The 20,112-nt window shown below is 43.3% G+C and overlaps 1 protein-coding gene across 7 annotated transcripts in view; it reads right to left on the bottom strand.

Annotated features, from left to right (window-relative positions):
* Positions 1-20,112, bottom strand: part of LOC137373579 (ovarian cancer G-protein coupled receptor 1-like) — a 98,223-nt gene that overhangs the window by 53,358 nt on the left and 24,753 nt on the right. The window contains exon 1 of one of the 7 annotated variants that reach the window (XM_068038550.1): positions 10,690-10,963. The exons of 5 other annotated variants lie outside the window; for them this stretch is intronic. The gene's annotated coding sequence lies outside the window, so the exon portion shown is untranslated. Of the gene's footprint in view, positions 1-10,148; positions 10,195-10,689; positions 10,964-20,112 lie in introns of those variants that run through there. One more of the 7 variants, XM_068038552.1, reaches the window with a different exon arrangement.

Raw genomic sequence — 20,112 nt, 5'->3', positions numbered from 1 at the left:
TTAGTGTAGGATTAGTATCAATGGGTGGTTGATGGTCAGCACAGACTCGGTGGGCCGAAGTGCCTGTTTCAGTGCTGTATCTCTAAACTAGACAGCACCTTCCAAACCCATGACCTCTACCACCTCGAAGGGCAAGGGCAGCAGATGCATGGGAACACCACCACCTGCAAGTTCTCATCCATGTCACACACCATCCTGACTTGGAACTATATCACCGTTCCTTCACTGTCACTGGGTCAAAATCCTCGAACTCCCTTCCTAACAGCACTGTGGGTGTACCCGCACCAGACGGACTGTAGTGGTTCATAAAGGCAGCTCACCATCACCTTCTCAAGGGCAATTAGGGATGGGCAACAAATGCTGGCCTGGCCAGTAACACTCAATGAATTTTTTAAAAACTGTACTGGAACAGCTTGGCTAGGAGCACAGCTAGTTCTGGAGCACGTCTTCAGTACTGTTGCCCGAATATTGTCAGGGCCCATAGCCTTTGCAGTATCCAAATAGCCTTCAGCTATTTCTTGATATCACGCGAAGTGATGCGAATTGGCTGAAAACAGGCAACTGTGATGTTGGGGACTTCAGGGGGAGTCCGAGATGGATCATCCATTCAGCACTTTTGGCTGAAGATTGTTGCAAATGCTTCAGCCTGATCATTTGCACTAACATGCTGGGCTCCCCTATCATTAAGGATGGGGATGTTTGTGGCGCGCCTCCTCCTGTTATTTGTTTAATTGTCCACCACTATTCACGATTGGATGTGGCAGGACTGCAGAGCTTAGAGCTCTGGTTGTGGGTTAACTTAGCCCTGTCTATCGCATGCTGCTTTCGCATGCAAGTAGTCCTGTGTTGTAGCTTCACCAGGTTGGCATCTCATTTTGAGGTATGCCTGGTGTTGCTCCTGGCATGCCCTCCTGCACTCTTCATTGAACCACGGTTGATCCTCTTACTGCAGGTAATGGTAGAGTGGGAGATATGCTGGGCCATGAGGTTACAGATTGTGGTTGAATAGAATTCTGCTACTGCTGATGGCCCACAGTGCATCATGGATGCCCGGTTTTGAGTTGCGAGATCTGTTCTGAATCTATTCCATTTAGCCCGGTGGTAGTGCCAAACAACAGGATGGATGGTGTCCTCAGTGTGAAGATGGGACTTGGTCTCCACAAGGACTGTGTGGCGGTCACTCTTACTAATACTGTCATGTACAGATGCATCTGTGATAAGTAGATTGATGAGGGCGAGGCCAGGTAGGTTTTTCCCTCAAATAAAAATAAAATACTGCAGATACTGGAAATCTGAAATAAAAGCAGAAAGTGCTGGAAATACTCAGCCGGGCTGGCAGCATCTGTGGAGAGAGAAGCAGAGTTACAGTTTTAGGTCTGTGACCTTTCATCAGAACCCTGGAAGTCCTCACCATTGACTCCAAACCTTATGAAGTCACATGATATCGAGTCAAACATGGGTAAAGAAACAAAAACAAGAAATGCTGGAGTCACTCAGCAGGTCTGGCAGCATCTGTGGAAAGAGAAGCAGAGTTAACGTTTCGGGTCAGTGACCTGAAACGTTAACTCTGCTTCTCTTTCCACAGATGCTGCCAGACCTGCTGAGTGACTCCAGCATTTCTTGTTTTTGTTTCAGATTTCCAGCATCCGCAGTATTTTGCTTTTATTTTAATCTAATCTAATCTAATCTAATCTAATGGGTAAAGAAACCTCCTGCTGTATTGTGTGGCACCACCACTAGATTCAGAACAGATCTAACAGCTCACAACTGGGCATCCATGATGCACTGTGGGCCATCAGAAGCAAGAGAGTTGTATTCAACCACAATCTGTAAACTCATGGCCCAGCATATCCCCCACTCTACCATTACCTGCAGTCAGGGTTCTGAAGGAAGGTCACAGACCTGAAACGTTAACTCTGCTTCTCTCTCCACAGATGCTGCCTCACCTGCTGAGTATTTCCAGCACGTTCTGTTTTTATTTTAGGTTTTTCTCTCATGTTGGTTCTCCCACCACTTGCTGTCGGCCCAGTCTGGCAGATATGTCCTTCAGGACTCAGCTAGTTCAGTCAGTAGTGGTGCTACTGAGCCACTCTTAGTGATAGGCATTGAAGACCCCACCCAGAGTACATTTTGTGCCCTTGCTGCCCTCAAAGATTCTTCCAATTGGTATTCAACACGGAGGAGCACTGATTTATCATCTGCCAGGGGGTGGGGGGGGGGGGGGGTGGGTGTGACAGTAGGTGATATTCAGCAGGAGGTTACCTTGCCCATGTTTGACCTGATGCCATGTGACTTCATAAGGTTTGGCGTCAATGGTGAGGACTTCCAGGGCAACTCCCTCCCAAGTGTATACCACTGTGTCGCCACCTCTGGTAGTCTGTCCTGATGTTGGGACAGGGAGGGGGATAAATCGTAAAAACATCAGTAATAGGAGCAGGAGTAGACCATTCAGCCCTACGATCATGAGTGATCATCTATCTCAAAACCACTTTCCCACTTGCTCCCCATATCCCCTCATCGCAAGTAATTGACTGTGGTCCAGCATCTCCTTCTTCGAAACTCAGGTGTGATCAGGATTGGTCTTGAATGCCATAACAACAATGTAATAATTTGGCTGACTCTTAACTGCCTTCTGAAAAGGCCTAGCAAGCCACTCAGTTGCATCATACTGTCACAGAAAAGTTGATTAAGAATAAACCAAACGGACCACCTGGCATTGACCTAGGAATCAGAAATGATAATTGTAGCAACCCTATTGTCACCCTTTGTAAGATGGGCTTGCCCATTGCAATCTAGAGCTAGAACCTGGGCTCACTTTGGTCTTATTACCCACTGTATGAACCCACTGAGCCATTGGAGCAATGTTAAATTGTACAGCTGATGCTCTGTTGGTGCTAGGCTGTATATGGAACTCCGCAGAAACAAGGAATCTAGTTTGTACGATGGGATTGCTTCCATCAGATGTATCAAAGAGAAGTCCAACGGTATCTAATTTCTGGCAGGATCCCTGGTTATACCCAATGGGACAACATTGATTGTGCTAGTACTTGATAGTATCAGCTTAGGCACAAGCCAAGAACAACTGAATTGTCCTTAAAAGAAACTTTTAATGCTTTGTGTAATGGAAGGCTTTTTTTAGTAAACCAGATTTTCTTCATGTAAGTTACCCACATGATAAATAAGGCCGGGTTCGAGGGAGGTTTAATTACAGAGGTCTGCTGGTGACAGTTAAGTTGGGCAATGGACTGATTGCTCAGTAACTGTGCCAATTCCTCTCAGTAACACACTGAGTTGAGGGTGTATCATCTAATAATGGCTTATACTTCAAATTCCTTCACATTTCTTCTGATGCTTTAGCCTTAAGGGAGTGTGGTTGGGTTTGGAAAGGATTTACTTGAGTCTATAATAGCTCCCAGCTGGTTTATTTAAGTAAAGGAGACACCCAATATAATAGTTAACAGACTAGGTCACCAGCCCCGAGGTTCAATTCCCCGGCGCCATGGTAAATTAAAGCAGCATCTTTAGGAGGGCATCGGGGAGACAGTGACGTCGTGATAATGTCACTGGACTAGTAATCTAGAGGCCCAGACTAATTCCCAGGGGACACGGGTTCAAATCCCAACACAGCAGTTGGTGGAATTTAAATTCAATTAATTAATAAATAGAAATCTGGAATTGAAAGCTAGTCTCAGTAATGGTACCATGAAACAATCATTGATTGTTGGAATAACCCATCTGCTTCACTGATGTCCTTGAGGGAAGGAAATCTGGTCTGGCCTCCATGTGACGCCAGACCCACAGTAATGTGGTTGACTCTCAACCGCCCTCTGAAAGGGCCTGGGAAGCTACTCAGTTGTAAAGGGCAATTAGGGATGGGTAACAAATGCTGGCCTTTCCAATGATGTCCACATCCCGTAAAATAATAAAAAAAGGGGGGAGGGGTGAATTGTTCTTTATAAACCATTGCATGAGGGACTCCCCCTACTAAGGATGTTTTCTTTTATTGGTTCATGGGATGTGGGTGTCGCTGGTTAGGCCAGTATTTATTACCCATCCCTAATTGCCCTTGAGAAGGTGGTGGTGAGCTGCCTTCTTGAACTGCTGCAGTCCATGTGAGGTAGGTACACCCACAGTGCTGTTAGGGAGGAAGTTCCAGGATCTCATCTCCATCATGACGATTTACTGTGATTGTCGCCAGCAGTGCCCACATTTTGCAGTAAACCCTCTAAAATGAACACGGGCTTCTATGGACATCAAGGACCCTACTTTGCATGGATTAATGAAAGAAAGTCTTGCATTCTTGTAGCATGTTTCACCAACAGCAGATGCCTCAATGCATTTTACTCAATTAAGTACTTTTGACGTGTTGTCATTGTTGTAATGTATGAAACAGGGCAGCCAATTTGCACACAGCAAACTCTCAACAGCAGCAATTAGATAAATGACCAGATAATTTATTCTACCGATGTTGCTTCTGAATGACAGCACCTCTGATGATGCAGCGCCCTCTCAGTACTGGGCTGGGAGCATCAGTCGAGAATACATGGTTGAGTCTCTTGAGTGGCATTTCCAACCCACAACCATGTGACTCAGAGAGAGTGCAATCACTGAGCCCTGGCTGACACCCACAATGAAACCGCTCTATGAACACACGCATAGACCTGTAGAGAGTAACTGGAGGATTGCCTTGTTTTCCATGCCAGAAGGAAGGCTTCCTCCCTATCCCTATACTTTACATGGATTAATTCCCTTTACTTAACAATAGTCAAGTAAATAAATTAGAAAAGTGTAGAGTGAGGAAATGGCATTAACTGAAAAATCCATTCCTGTTGCAGCCAGTGAACACTACTCCACCTATCATACATTGCAAGGCAAGGATCTGTAGAAATACTCACTGATCCATAAAGGGAAAAATTATCAAAATAAAAACAGAAAGTGCCGGAAATACTCATCAGGTCTGGTAGCATCTGTGGAAAGAGGAACAGAGTTAACGTTTCAGGTCAACAATGAAAGGTTCTGATGAAAGGTCATCGACCTGAAACGTCAACTCTGTTTCTCTCTCCACAGATGCTGCCAGACCTGCTGAGTATCCCCAGCATTTGCTGTTTTTATGACAGATTTCCAGCATCTGAAATAATTTGGAGGTGGGTGGGTGTGGAATTCCTCACTTAATACAAGAACAGAAAAATTTGGAATCACCCATTTTCTCCTTAATCAGCAACAACACAACACATACAAACATGCGAATTAGGAGCAGGAGTGGCCACTCAGCCCCTCAAATCTGCTCCACCATTCAATAAGATCATGGTTGATCTAATTGTAACCACAACTTCACATTCCTGTCTACACCCGATAACCTTTCACTCCCTTGCTTAAAAAGAATCTGTCTATCTCTGCCTTAAAAATATTCAATGACTCTGCTTCCACCGCCTTTTGAGGAAGAGAGTTCCAAAGGCTCACGACGAAGGAGTTACATTGGCTACTGTCCAATCTACTGTCCATGAATCAGTACCAAGATTGATAGGGAAGATAAAATTAGAGTACGAGAGAAAGCTAGCTAGAAATATAAAGACAGATAGTAACAGTTTCGATAGATATTTAGAAAAGAAGAGAGTTAACAAAGTGAGCGTTGGTCCTATAGAAAGTGAGTCTGGGGAATTAATAATGGATAATAAGGAGATGGCAGATGAATTGAACAGATATTTTGCAACGGCCTTCACTATAGAGGATACAAGTAACATCCCAGTATTAGCTGTAAGCCAGGAAATGGAAGGGAGGGAGGAACTCAAGAATGTTACAATCACCAGGGAAGTGGTACTGAACAAATTGTTGGAGCTGCAGGCTGACAAGTCTCTGGGTCCTGATGGACTTCATCCTAGGGTCTTAAAGGATGTGGCGAGTGAGATAGTTGATGTGTTAGTTTTAATTTTCCAAAATTCCCTAGATTCGGGGAAGGTTCCGTTAGATTGGAAAATAGCAAATGTAACTTCTTTATTCAAAAAGGGAGGGAGGCATAAAGCAGTAAACTACAGGCCAGTTAGCTTAACATCTATCTTAGGGAAAATTTTAGAAGCTATTACTAAAGACATTATAGCAGGGCATTTAGAAAAGTTGAAGGTAATCAGGCAGAGTCAATATGGTTTTGTGAAAGGGAAATCATGTTTAACCAATGTATTGGAGTTCTTTGAGGGAGTTACATGTGCTGTGGATAAAGGGGAACCAGTGGATGTATTGTACTTAGATTTCCAGAAGGCATTTGATGAGGTGCCACGTCAAAGGTTATTGCAGAAAATCAAAGCTCATGGTGAGGGGGTAACATATTGACATGGATAGAAGATTGGCTAGCTAACAGGAAACAGAGGGTAGGCATAAATGGGTCATTTTCTGGTTGGCAAGATGTAATGAGTGGTGTGCTACAGGGATCTGTGCTGGGGCCTCAACTTTTTACAATTTATATAAATGACTTAGATGAAGGGACCGAAGGTATGGTTGCTAAATCCGCTGATGACACAAAGATAGGTAGGAAAGTAATTTGTGAAGAGGATACAAGGCGGCTACAAAGGGATATAGATAGATTAAGTGAGTGGGCAAAGATCTGGCAAATGGAGTATAATGTGGGAAAGTGTGAAATTGTCCACTTTGGCAGGAAGAATAAAAAAGCATATTATCTAAATGGTGAGAGATTGCAGAGCTCTGAGATGCAGAGGGATCTGGGTGTCCTAGTGCATGAATCGCAGAAGGTTAGTATGCAGGGACAGCACGTAATTATCGTTTATCGCAAGGGGAATTGACTACAAAAGTAGGGAGGTTATGCTTCAGCTATACAGGGCATTGGTGAGACCATATCTGGAGTACTGTGTACAGTACTGGTTTCCTTATTTAAGGAAGGATTTAAATGCATTGGAGGCAGTACAGAGAAGGTTTACTAGACTAATACCTGGAATGGGCAGGCTGTCTTATGAGGAAAGATTGGACAGGCTAGGGTTGTATCCGCTGGAATTTAGAAAAGTAAGAGGTGACTTGATTGAAACATATAAGATTCTGAGGGGTCTTGACATGGTGGATGTGGAAAGGATGTTTCCCCTTGTGGGAAGATCTAGAACTAAGGGTCACTGTTTAAAAATAAGGAGTCACCCATTTAAGACAGAGATGAGGAGAAATTTTTTCTCTCAGTGGGTCGTGAGTCTTTGGAATTCTCTTCCTCAAAAGGCAGTGGAAGCAGCGTCTTTGAATATTTTTAAGGCAGAGGTAGATAGATTCTTGATAAGCAAGGGGGTGGAAGGTTATCAGGGGTAGGTGGAAATGTGGAGTAATCAGTTCAGCCATGAACTTATTGAATGGCGGAGCAGGCTCGAAGGGCCGAGTGGCCTACTCCTGCTCCTAATTCATATGTTCATATGTTTGCACCACTTCCCTGATGATTTTAATTTGCTTGAGTTCCTCCCTCCCTTCCATTTCCTGATTTACAGCTATTTCTGGGATGTTACTTGTATCCTCTATATTGAAGACTAATGCAAAACACATTTTCAATTCATCTACCATCTCCATATTTTCCCTTATTAATTCCCCAGACGAACTTTCTATCGGAACAAGACTCACTTTGTTAACGATTTCCCTTTTTTAAAATATCTGTAGAAACTCTTTATATTTCTCACCAACTTTCTCTCGTACTCTAATTTTCCAACCTTATTCATCTTTTAGTTATTCTTTGCTGCTTTTTATATTCTATCCACTCTTCTGACCTGTCACCCAGCTTAGTGCAATTATATGCCTTTTCTTTAAATTTGATACTATCTTTAACTTTTTTAGTCAACCACGGATAGTGAGTACTTCCCTTGGAATTTTTCTTTCTCATTGAAATGTCTCTATTCTGTGTATTCTGAAATATCCCCTTAAATGTCTGCCACTGCATCTCTATTGTCCTATCTCTTAACCTAATTTGCCAGTTCACTTTGCTAGCTCTGCTTTCATGCCCTCATAATTGCCCTTATTTAAGTTTAAAATACAAGTCTTGGACCCACTCGCTCTCCCTCAAACTGAATGTAAAATTGAATCATATTATGACCGCTGCTGCCTAGGGGCACCATCACTATGAGGTCATTAATTAATCCTATCTCTGGTATAGCATGCTCTCTGATTGGCTCCAGAATGTGCTATTCTAAGAAACTATCCTGAAAACATTCTATGAACTCTTCATCTAAGCTACCTTTGCCCATGAGATGTTTCCAATCTATATATAGATTAAAATCCCCCATGATTATTGCCGTACCTTTGTGATAAGCACCCATTATTTATTCCTTTATTCCCCATCCTACAGTGTGGTTACTATTAGGGGGCCTGTACATCACTCCCACAAGTGAATTGTTGCTTTTATCATTTCTCATCTCGACCCAAACCACTCCTACATCCTGGTTTCCTGTACTTAGGTCACCCCTCTCGATTGTGCTAATACCATCATCATTAATTAACAGAGCTACCCCTCCACCTTTTCCTAGCTTCCTGTCCTTCCTAAATGTACCCTTCAATATTCAGGTTCCAATCTATGTCATCTTGCAGCCATTTCTCTGTAATGGCTATCAGATTGTACTTATTTATTTCTATTTGTGCTCAGTTCACCTGTTTTATTTTGAATGCTATGTTCATTCAGATACAGAGCCTTTAGTTTTGTCCTTTTATTATTTTTGTAACCTCTACCCTTGTCTCCTGATTTACTCTCAGATTTGTAATCGCTTCCTGTCACGCTCTGTTTATCTTTTCCCTTATTAACACCTTTCTCTCTTGCCTTGTCTCTACTCTTTGATTTACCATATCTTCCCAAATGTGATCCCTTGCCCCTACTATTTAGTTTAAAACCCTCTCTTCTTCTCTAGTTATGCGGCTCACTAGAACACTGATCCCAGCACGGTTCAGGTGTAGACCGTCCCAACAGTACAGCTCCCACTTTCCCCAGTACTGGTACCAGTGGCCCGCGAACTGGAACCCACTTCTACCACACCAGTCTTTGAGCCACACATTCATTTCTCTAACCTTATTTGCCCTTCTCCAATTTGCACATGGCTCAGGTAATAATCCAGAGATTACCACCTTTGAGGTTCTGCTTCTTAATTTGGTGCTTAGCTCCTCATACTGACTATGCAAAACCTCTTTCCTTGTCCTGCCTATGTCGCTGATACCTACATGGACCACGACGACTGGATCCTCCCCCTCCCACTGTAAGTTCTTTTCCAGCCCTGAGCAGATGTCCCAAACCTTGGCACCGGGCAGGCAACACAGCCTTCTGGACTCTCGCTCTTTGCTGCAGAGAACAGTATCAATCCCCCTCACTATACTGTTCCCTACAACCACTATTTTCCTTTTTGCTCCCCCCACTTGAACGGCTTCCTATACCATGGTGCCATGGCCAGTCAGCTCATCCACATTACAGCCCTCGCTCTTATTGTTCAATTGCAGGGGCTGATGGTCCTCCACTTCAACCTTCTTGATCCCCTTACCTGCCTGACTCGCAGTCACACCCTCCTGTCCCTAACCACTGACCAAAACAGATGGCCCTATCCTAAGGGATGTGACTGCCTTCTGGAAGAAAGTTTCCAGGTAACATTCCCCCTGATGCATTTCAGTGTCTGAAGCTTGGACTCCAGCTCAATGACTGTGAGTCGAAGCTCCTCAAACCGCAGATGCTTACTACAGACGTGGTTACCATGGATTGCCATGACATCCAGGAGCTCCCACATACTGCAGCCGTGACACATCAACTGTCCTGCCATCCTTATTGTGTTAATTTAATTACATTTATTTTCTCTTAATTAATTTATAGTTCCCCTCTTTACCAAACTCGCTCCTTCACACTCTGTGCCTTCCAGCAGCACTCAGTGCAGACAAGCAGCACTGAGAGTCCCCTGAATTTGTACTCTCTGAAAACAATGATGTGTCAGCTTTGCTAGAGCTCCGCTAGAGCTCAGAAACCAGTTTAAGCTAGCTACCTAATTAACAAGCTACAGCTACTCTCAGAGAGCTAGTTTACCCCGTTTAAAACTGCAAGAAACCTAATTCACCTTATAACTTAAACATTAATTTCAGTTAATTGTTAAATGTAAACAAAATAAAAACTAGACTAAAGAGCGATTAACCCTTAAAATCCACTCACTTACCAAACTCCCTTCTTCACACTCTGCGTTCTCCAGCAGCACTTAATGCAGACTCTCGAAAACAATTTGATTCTAGGCAGGGGTAAATCAGGAATCCGCAAGATTTCAAATGAGCAATTAATTTCACCCACCATTTAAGACAGCCAGGTCAGAAAAACAGCTACAACAAATAGCACAGTCAACACAAATCAGAAACTCCACTAACAGTGAAACTTCATTCCTTTGATGCAGAGCACACTATCTAACTGAACAAGTCTTTGACCAAAGCTTTAATGGTTCCCCTTATCAGTTCACGCTCACATCTATACATCCTCCTTTCAACTGCCACTACTATTTTACAGAGTATTTATATCCTGCTCTATCTAATGTTTACACTCCATGCAAACCTTCTCCCACTGCATTCACTTTTCTCCAGGCTATACTTCAATTCCTTTCTCGTTCATGTACTTAGTCAGCTTCTGCTTAAATGTAGAAAACAGAATGAAAACTTTCCTCCCCCCAACCCCCAGAAGAACAGGAGAGAAACCGGAACCCAAAAACTTACTTGATGACCACCGGCATTTCTATCTAAGCTTCTTGCAGACCGAGATTGATCACCGGTGAGAGAAAAACATGCTGAAAGCTTTCACAGCAGCATTTGTAAATACACAGCATTCTTTGTTCATCTGTGTCTGTGAGTCATTCAATTTCAGCCATTTAAAGAAAAAGCCCTGAGTTATAAACTTGAACAGGTTTACTTCAATCCTTTGTTAATATTGACTTCTTGTAAACCCGACTGTGATACTTGCTGTGAGTTCTGCTGAAGCTACTAATGAAGGAGAACTTGATTCAGCAAGGGGAAAGCCGCTGAGCAGACAGTTATGGTTGGCAGATGTATTATAGGGCGTGTTTACCTCGAGGCTAAATCGTGTCTCAACACCAGATCCCAGAAATGACTGGGAAACAAAACTCTGCTTAAAAGATAAGGAATGTCGGTAGTAAAAGGAAAGGAGGCATTTCAGGTCCAAACAACAGCAATTCCAGGAGGTTGGTGGTCATATCCTGATAGGATCATAGAATGTTTATGGCACAGAAAGAGGCCACTTGGCCCATTGTGTCTGTGCTGGCCGAAAAATGTTCCATCCATTCTAATCCCACCTTCCAGCATTTGGTCTGTAGCCCTGCAGATTACGGCACTTGAGGTACATATCCAGACTCCTTTTGAATGAGTTGAGGCTCTCTGCCTCAACTACCCTTTCAGGCAGTGAGTTCCAGACCCCCAACACCCTCTGGGTGAAAATGTTTTTCCTCATCTCCCCTCTAATCCGTCGAGCAATCACTTTAAATCTATGCCCCCTCATCACTGACCTCTCTGCTAAGGTGAATAGACCTTCACCTCCACTCTATCCAGGCCCTCACAATTTTGTACAACTCATTCAGATCTCCCCCTCAGCCTTCTCTGTTCCAAGGAGAACAACCTCAGCCTCTCCAATCTTTCCTCATAGCTGCATTTTTCCAGTCCTGGCAACATCCTCATAAATCTCCTCTGTACCCTCTCTGGTACAATTACATCCTTTCTGTAATGAGGTGACCAGAACTGCACCAGTACTCAAGTTGTGGCCTAACCCAATGATTTATACAGTTCCAGCATAACTTCCCTGCTCTTATATTCTATACCTCGGCTAATAAAGGAAAGGATTCCATATGCCTTCTTAACCGCCTTATTGACCTGTCCTGCTACCTTCGGGGATTTGTGGACATTCACTCCAAGGTCCCTCACTTCTTCTACACTTCTCAGTATTTTCCCATTAATCATGTATTCCTTTGCCTTGTTTAACCTCCCCAAATGCATCACCTCACACTTCTCCAGATTGAATTCCATTTGCCACTTTTCTGCCCATCTGACCAGACCATCAATATCTTCCTGCAGCCTACAGCTATCCTCCTCGCTATCTACCACACGGCCAATCTCTGTGTTGTCTACAAACCTATTGATCATGCCTCCTACATTTACGTCCAAATCGTTATTATACACCACAAAAAGCAGGGGACCCTGTACTGAGCCCTGCGGAACACCACTGGAAACAGCCCTCCAGTCGCAAAAACACCCGTCAACAATTACCCTTTGTTTCCTGCCACTGAGCCAATTTTGTATCCACCTTGCTGCATTTCCCTGGATCCCATGGGATTTTATTGTTTTAATCAGTGTGTCATGTGAGACTTTGTCAAAAGCCTTGCTAAAATCCATGTGGACCATATCAACTGCACTACCCTAATCTATCTTCCTTGTACAAAAAGAAAAAGTGCTGGAAATATTCAGCAGGTCTGGCAGCATCTGTGGAGAGAGAAGCAAAGTTAACATTTCAGTTCTGATGAAGGGTCACTGACCTGAAATGTTAACTCTGCTTCTCTCTCCACAGATGCTGCCAGACCTGCTGAGTATTTTCAGCACTTTTTCTTTTTGTTTCAGATTTCCAGTATCTGCAGTATTTTGCTTCTATCTTGTAACTTCTTCAAAAAATTCCAGCAAGTTGGTCAGACAAGATCTTCCCTTAACAAATCTATGCTGACTATCCTTGATTCATCTGTCCCTTCCTAAGTGACAGTTTATCTTGCCTCTCAGAATAGATTCCAATAATTTGCCCACTACTGAGGTTAGACTGAGTGGTCTGTAATTTGGTCTGTTCCTCGCTGCCTTGGGAGTGAATTTTCAAAAGGGAATGAAAATCTAATGCCTGGATGATTTCCGGGTCTCGACCCCATGCGATGTGGTCTCCAAATGTTAATACCCTAATTGGGCAGGAGGCGAACTCAGTGCCCAACTAGTGTCACTGAGCGTCTGAGGAGTTGGGCACTGCCTACAGAATGTGAACGGCAAAGGCAGGCAGCAGCCATGATGGGGCCTGCTACTGCCTCGCCACAGAGAGCAAACAGCTCCTGGAAGGGTCAGCGAAATAAAGAGGTAAGGCAGCACTTCCAGAATGAAGAACAAACGTCCTGTGCTTGACCTGGTCAAGAGATCCCTGTGGACCCGAAACATTTCATCGTGCAGAATTAATGTTCCCGCCATGCTGCTGTGAGCCTGAGAGCTGTGCATCATCGCGCACCAGGCTGGCCCGACTCAATTAAATCACCATTGAAAATTGCCATGCGGAACCGCCACCCCCATCCCCACCCCCCGCCAGCCCTCTAGCGAGCTCCTTAACAGGGTTTATGGGGTTGAAATGGGTCTTTTCCAGCAAACAGAAAATACTTGTATTTACATCGTTCCTTTCACGACCTATTTACAGCCAATGAAGCGCTTTGATGAAGTGTAGTCACTCTTGCAAAGTAGGAAACACAGCAGCCAATTTGTGCAGTGCAAGCTCCCACAAACAGTACTGTGCTAAATGATCAGATAATCTGTTGTTTTTAGTGATCCTCAATACTGTACTGCAGTGTCAATGCAAGACTTTTCCACATCACTAAACCCAATGGGGGTAAAATCGGTGTAAGCCAATAACATAAAGTGAGCTCATAGCGAATCGCAGCCCGATTGATTGAAGTCAATAGAAAACAAACTTGGAGCATCCAACAATTTATTTCACAAATTATAGGGATTGTAGTGAGCCTATACTGCTATAGTAAAACAAGGTGCTTATTCGCTAACAGTGGCACTGGTATAATCCAATTGCTCACCCTAAAATCTGAATGCCTAATGAATCATTGAGCACTCTAATTTCTGATCAGTTATGTTTGAGACATCATAGAATCACTGCATCATGCAGTACAGCCACTTGGCCCTTTTGCTTGTGCTGGTTCTTTGAAAGAGCTATCCGATTACTCCCACTCCCCTGATCTTTCCTCATCGCCCTGAAAATTTTTCCTTTTCAGGTATTTATCCAACTCACTTTCAAACATTACAACTGAATCTGTTTCCACCAGCCTTTCAGGCAATTTTCACATAAAAAGCGCAACTTTTCTAAAGCATCCTCGAGACGTCCGAAAGCATTTCAAAATTGTTGTTGAAATACAGACGCCGCTGTTACATTTTAAATCTTGGTTTCACATTTCAACTTCAGTTCTCCTCTGTTGAAGGTTTTAGCACAACTTCCGGCTTCTTGCATATCACATTTCACAATGATCCTTATAAGGAATCTCAGCTTAGAAACCATGACATCAGCGCTTAATGAACAGAAATCCACCTTAACTTTTATGATGCACGAATCTCAAACAGCAGGGAAAGGTGTTCAATTCACTCAGCCAAAAGTTATCAACCATAATTACAAAATGACAAGCAAATAGATGATGTTTACAGAGGGACATATGGAAAAATAACTGACAGGAAATGAGCCTCTGGTCCATCCAGCCTGTTCTGTACATTTGTGACAATATAACCATGGTAATAAAATGATTGGTTCATATCAGAAGAGATAAATACATTTTCACTGGGGATTCTGTTGCCACTTTTATGTATCTTTGCTTCACTTTTATTTATCAGTGATATGCATGGAATGTAGTGATCAAAGGTAAAAGTGGTATATAAGTGTGAGTGAAGCAATATATAACAGTGATGGATGTGTTGCTGACAGTGCTATCGAGTTGCACTTGCTCAGCAATAACCTGCGCACCGACGCTCAGTTTGGGTTCCGCCACGCCCACTCAGTTCCTGACCTCATTACAGCCTTTGTCCAAACATGGACAAAAGAGCTGAAATCCAGAACTGAGGTGTGAGTGACTGCCCTTGACATCAAGGCAGCATTTGACTGAGTATGGCATCAAGGAGCCCTAGCAAAACTGGAGTCAATGGGAATCAGGGGAAAAACTCTCCGTTGGTTGGAGTCATACCTAGCGCAAAGGAAGATTGCTGTGGTTGTTGGAGGTCAATCATCTGAGCTCCAGGACATCACTGCAGGACTTCCTCAGGGTAGTGTCCTAGGCCCAACCATCTTCAGCTGCTTCATCAATGACCTTCCTTCAATCATAAGGTCAGAAGTGGGGATGTTCGCTGATGATTGTACAATGTTCAGCACCATTCACAACTCCTCAGATACTGAAGCAGTCCATGTTGAAATGTAGCAAGACCTGGACAACATTCAGGCTTGGGCTGATAAGTGGCAAGTAACATTCGCACCACACAAGTGCCAGGTAATGACCATCTCAAACAAGACAGAATCTAACCATCTCCCCTTGACATTCAATGGCATTATCATCACTGAATCCCCCACTATCAACATCCTAGGTGTCGCCATTGACCAGAAACTGAACTGGACCAACCACATCAATACCGAGGCTACAAGAGCAGGTCAGAGGCTGGGAATTCTGCGGTGAGTAACTCACTTTCTGTCTCTCCAATTCCTGTCCACCATCTACAAGGCACAAGTCAGGAGTGTGATGGAACACTCTCCATTCACCTGATGGGTGCAGTTCCAACAACACTCAAGAAGCTCGATACATCCAGGACAAAACCGCCCACTTGATTGGCACCCCAACCTTTAACATTCACTCCCTCCACCACCGACACACAGTGGCGTCAGTGTGTACCATCTACAAGAATGCATTGTAGCAACTCGCCAAGGCTCCTTCGACAGCACCGTCCAAACCCATGACCACTACCACCTAGAAGGACATGGGAACACCACCATCTGCAATAAAGCATAGCTATCTGACCCAAAGCTGACTACATCTATCGGGTTGGGTCTATTTTCTGTGTGCAACATTCGGGCTCGGGTTGGGTCAGGTTCGGGTTGGGGTTGGCTGTGGCCGGGGTTTGTTTCATATTGTTTTCTTTTTAATCTATGTTTTGATGCGATTTCTTTTCTGTACTAATAACATGTTTGATATTTTTAGGTCAGTGTCTGATATTTTCGGACAAGAAAAAAATTGAAGGACTCGGGCCCGGGTCAGGTTCGGGTTGGCTGTGGTTGGGTCGGGTTTTAATTTTATACCCGAGCCAGGCTTTAATCTGCAAGTTCCCCTCCAAGCCACACACCATCCTGACTTGGAACTATATCGCCGTTCCTTCACTGTCGCTGGGTCAAAATCCTGGAACTGCCTTCCTAACAGCACTGTGGGTCTACCTACCCCACACGGACTGCAGCGGTTCAAGAAGGCAGCTCACCACCACCTTCTCAAGGGCAATTAGGGATAGGCAATAAATGCTGGCCTGGCCAGTGACGCCCATATCCCATGAATGAATAAATTAAAAGAAAAACTCATACAGGAATTGTGAATATGGTCTCTCAATAAAGACCGTATCCTGCATTGTTACAATTGAATGTGTGTACTCTGTTGATTAAAGTAACGAGACAAATTTGAATGAAAAAGGAGTCCCACACATGAGTCAGAATGTTTTGGGTTCAAGTCCCACTTTGTGGATTTGAGCCCATAATCCAGGCTGACGCTGCAGTGCAGTACTGAGCGACTGCTGCACTGTCGGAGATACCATTTTTCGGTTGAGACATTGAACCTTCATCTCTTTAGGTGGACATAATAGATTTCTTCATCTCTGTTTTTATTTTATATCTAGTTGAATGTGCTGCTGGGAGTGGCAGCACCTTGAAGGAGTGCAGTCCAGACCATGGCATCAATGGGCAAGGGACTGAACAAGAGGGAATAGCAAAGAGTAGATATGCAGTCGTTAAAGGAGTTTCCATAATTGGAGGGACAAACAGGCATTTCTGCAGTTGTCATTGTGAATCCTGCATGGTGTGTTGCCTCCCTGGGGCCAGGGTAAAGGATATCACCGACAGAGTGCAGAATATTCTGCAGGAGGAAGGGAATGAGCCAGAAGTTGTGGCAACGATATAGAGCAAGCATTGAGGTCCTACAGTCAGATTTTGAGGAGCTAGGGAGGAAGATTAAAAAGTAGAAACTCGAAGCTAGTAATCTCTGGATTACTTCCAGTGTCACGTGCTAGCGAGAGTAGAAATAGGAAGATAGGGAGGATCAGTGCATGGCTTGAAGCATGGTACAGGAGGGAGGGCTTCAGATTCTTGGGTCATTGGGACCAGATCTGGTGTAGGAGGCACCGATTCAAAAGGGACAGGTTGCACCTCAACAGGACTGTGACCATTCTCCTCACTGGGAGATTTACTAGTGTGGTTGAGAGGGTTTAAACTAAATTGGCAGGGGGGTGGGCACCAGCATATAGAAGTAGAAAAGAGGAATAAGGTGCATAAAGGTATGAGAGTGTTGGATAGTACTGGAGAAGGAAGTAATACCATATTAGATAGAAGCAGACTAAGAAGGACTACAAGGACAGGTTTGGAATGCATGCATGTATGTAAATGCACAAAGTGTGGTGAATAAGGTTAGTGAGCTACAAGTGCAAATAAGCGCATGTGGGATTATGATGTAGTGGCAATAATGGAAATGTGGCTTAAAAATGGTGAGGACTGGGCGCTTAATATTCATGGATGCAAAGTGTTCAGAAAAGAAAGGGAAGGGTAAAAGGGAAGTAGGGTGACAGTATTGATTAGGAAAGACATTGCAGTGTTGGAAAAGGAGGATGTCCTTGAGGAGGCAAAGATGGAACCCATTTGGTTAGAATTGAAAAGCCAACAGGGTATGATCATGCTATTGGGTTATTCTATAGGCCTCCAAATACTGAGAAAAAGAGATAGGGGAGCAAATCTTCCAGAAATCAGAGATGTGCAAGAACTTTAGAGTGGTGATAGTGGCGGAATTTAATTACCCAAATATTGATTAGGATAATATTAGAATAAAAGCTAAGGAAGGGGAGAGATTTCTAAAATGTGTTCAGGAGAACTTTCTTGACCAGTATGTTGGAGAAGAGATATATATGTGATAGATATAGGACAGATGTCAGAGGTAGTTTCTTTACTCAGAGAGTAGTAGGGGTGTGGAACGCCCTTCCTGCAGCAGTAGTAGACTCGCCAACTTTAAGGGCATTTAAGTGGTCATTGGATAGACATATGGATGAAAATGGAATAGTGTAGGTCAGATGGTTTCACAGGTCGGCGCAACATCGAGGGCCGAAGGGCCTGTACTGCGCTGTAATGTTCTAATTCTAAAAAAAAAAAGATCCTATTTCGAAGAGGAGCAGGGGCATTCTCCCTAGTGTCCTGGCCAATATTTAACCCTCACCTAATATAAAAAAGCATATGATCTGGTCATTTATCTTGTGGGAGCTTGCTGTGCACAAAGTGGCCATGATGTTTCCTATATTACAAAATTAACTGCCCTTCAAATGTCCTTCATTGGCTATTAGGCACTTTGAGACATCCTGGGGTCATGAAAGGTGCTATATAAATGCGGATCTTTCTTTTTGCTGTTTTGGGATTCCTGTGTATTTCTGAGGAATTTTGATAGAGTAAATAAAGAGAAACATTAGCAGGGAGCTCAGTAACTAGAAGGCACAGATCTGTCTTGAATATACTCAACGACTGAGCACCCACAGCTCTCTGCAGTAGAGAAATCCAAAGATTCACAACCCTCTGAGTGAAGAAATCTCTCCTCCTCTCAGTCTGAAAAGACCGATCACTTCTATTGAAACTGCGAGCCCGTGTTCTAGATTCCCCACTCAGGGGAAACATCTTCCCAGTATCTACCCTGTCAAAACCCTTCCCAATTTTATATGCTTTAATGAGATCACCTCTCATTCTTTTAAATTCTAGGAAATATGAGCCTAGTCTATTCAATCTCTGCTGATAGGATAATCCCCTCATCCCAGGAATCAGACTACAGAACCTTTGTTACATCCACTTTAAGACATGAAAAGGAAAAATTTGTTGGTTACGGAGGAAAAGCAGTGGGGAGTGGAACTAATCTAATAGCTCCAACAGCCCCTCCCACCACCTCTTGCCCCCGCGCCCTCCGACCTTTCCCACCACGTCCCGACCCTTCCCACTGTGCCCCCAACACCTGCTACCAAATTAAGAGGATGTAAAACTCCAGGACAGCCGTCTGCTTTTACATCCCACCTTATATATGTCATTCTAATTGATTTCCTTGCCAACAACCAAGGCTCTTGCTTCACACTGGCTCTGGTTAACCTTTTTGGCTCTGGCCTTTACAGCTCTTAATGCAAGGGTTGCCAACCTTCTAGAATTGTCCAGGCATTTCCAGGAATTAAAGTTTTATTTCAAGGACACAGGAGCAGCCCTGGGAGACAAATCTTTTTTCTTTAAAATGCTGTGTTTTTTTTTTATCATTATGTTTGAACACTTCAATTTATTAATTCTAAAAATATTGGAGATGGGGTGAAAAACAGTCTGTTTGAACATGTGGGGCAGTTTGAAGTGAGAGTTCATGTTGTCATGGACCTGTAATTATTTTCCTCCTCGGTTTAAAAACAGTATGTGTGCCTTTAACACTCTGTTAAAAAATAGTGCACCTTTAAGGGAGAGAATGTTCTGAGACACTATTTGCAGCAACTGCATTTTTGTTACCAGGGGCAACAGCAGGAGAGAGAGAGGTTACATGGTATGATGTTTCCACTTTGACTGTGCAGGGAACTGGCAGAAATCAGCTGAAACCAGTTAGTTTGGAGAGATTTTCCAGCGAGGTGTACTGAAGAAAAGGAGCTGTTTTATTCTCTCTCAGAAAAATTCTACAAGGAGCTACAAGCCAAGTTAATTCCCTGAGTAAAGAAGAAAAGCCTTTCTTTTCATGAAATTATTTGTATTGCTGTGCTCTTCATTCAAGGAACTGTTTAATGCCTACTGCAGCCGAAGAGTTGAATGCCTATCTACTGAAGGACTATTTTCATCAAATCCGGATGAAGACTTTGAGTGACCATAGATTATTTTCACATTAGACAACCTCACCCACCAGGAACGTAACCTACAAAATACTTACTTGTTTTATTTATTCTCAAGAGACAGCTAATTTTTTTAAAACTCAATTTTTAAAACCAGTTAACTGTTAGTTTTTGAGTGTATGTGTGTGAATGGGGGAAGTTAGATTATAATAAGAAGTTATAAGACATAGGTTTATCTTAATAGTGATTAAGATTTAGTTTTTTTAAATATATAATTAATTTGTT

The sequence above is a fragment of the Heterodontus francisci genome, chromosome 9 (genome assembly GCF_036365525.1).
Source record: "Heterodontus francisci isolate sHetFra1 chromosome 9, sHetFra1.hap1, whole genome shotgun sequence".
Classification (NCBI taxonomy): domain Eukaryota; kingdom Metazoa; phylum Chordata; class Chondrichthyes; order Heterodontiformes; family Heterodontidae; genus Heterodontus; species Heterodontus francisci.
This window is presented reverse-complemented; position numbering and strand designations above follow the sequence as displayed.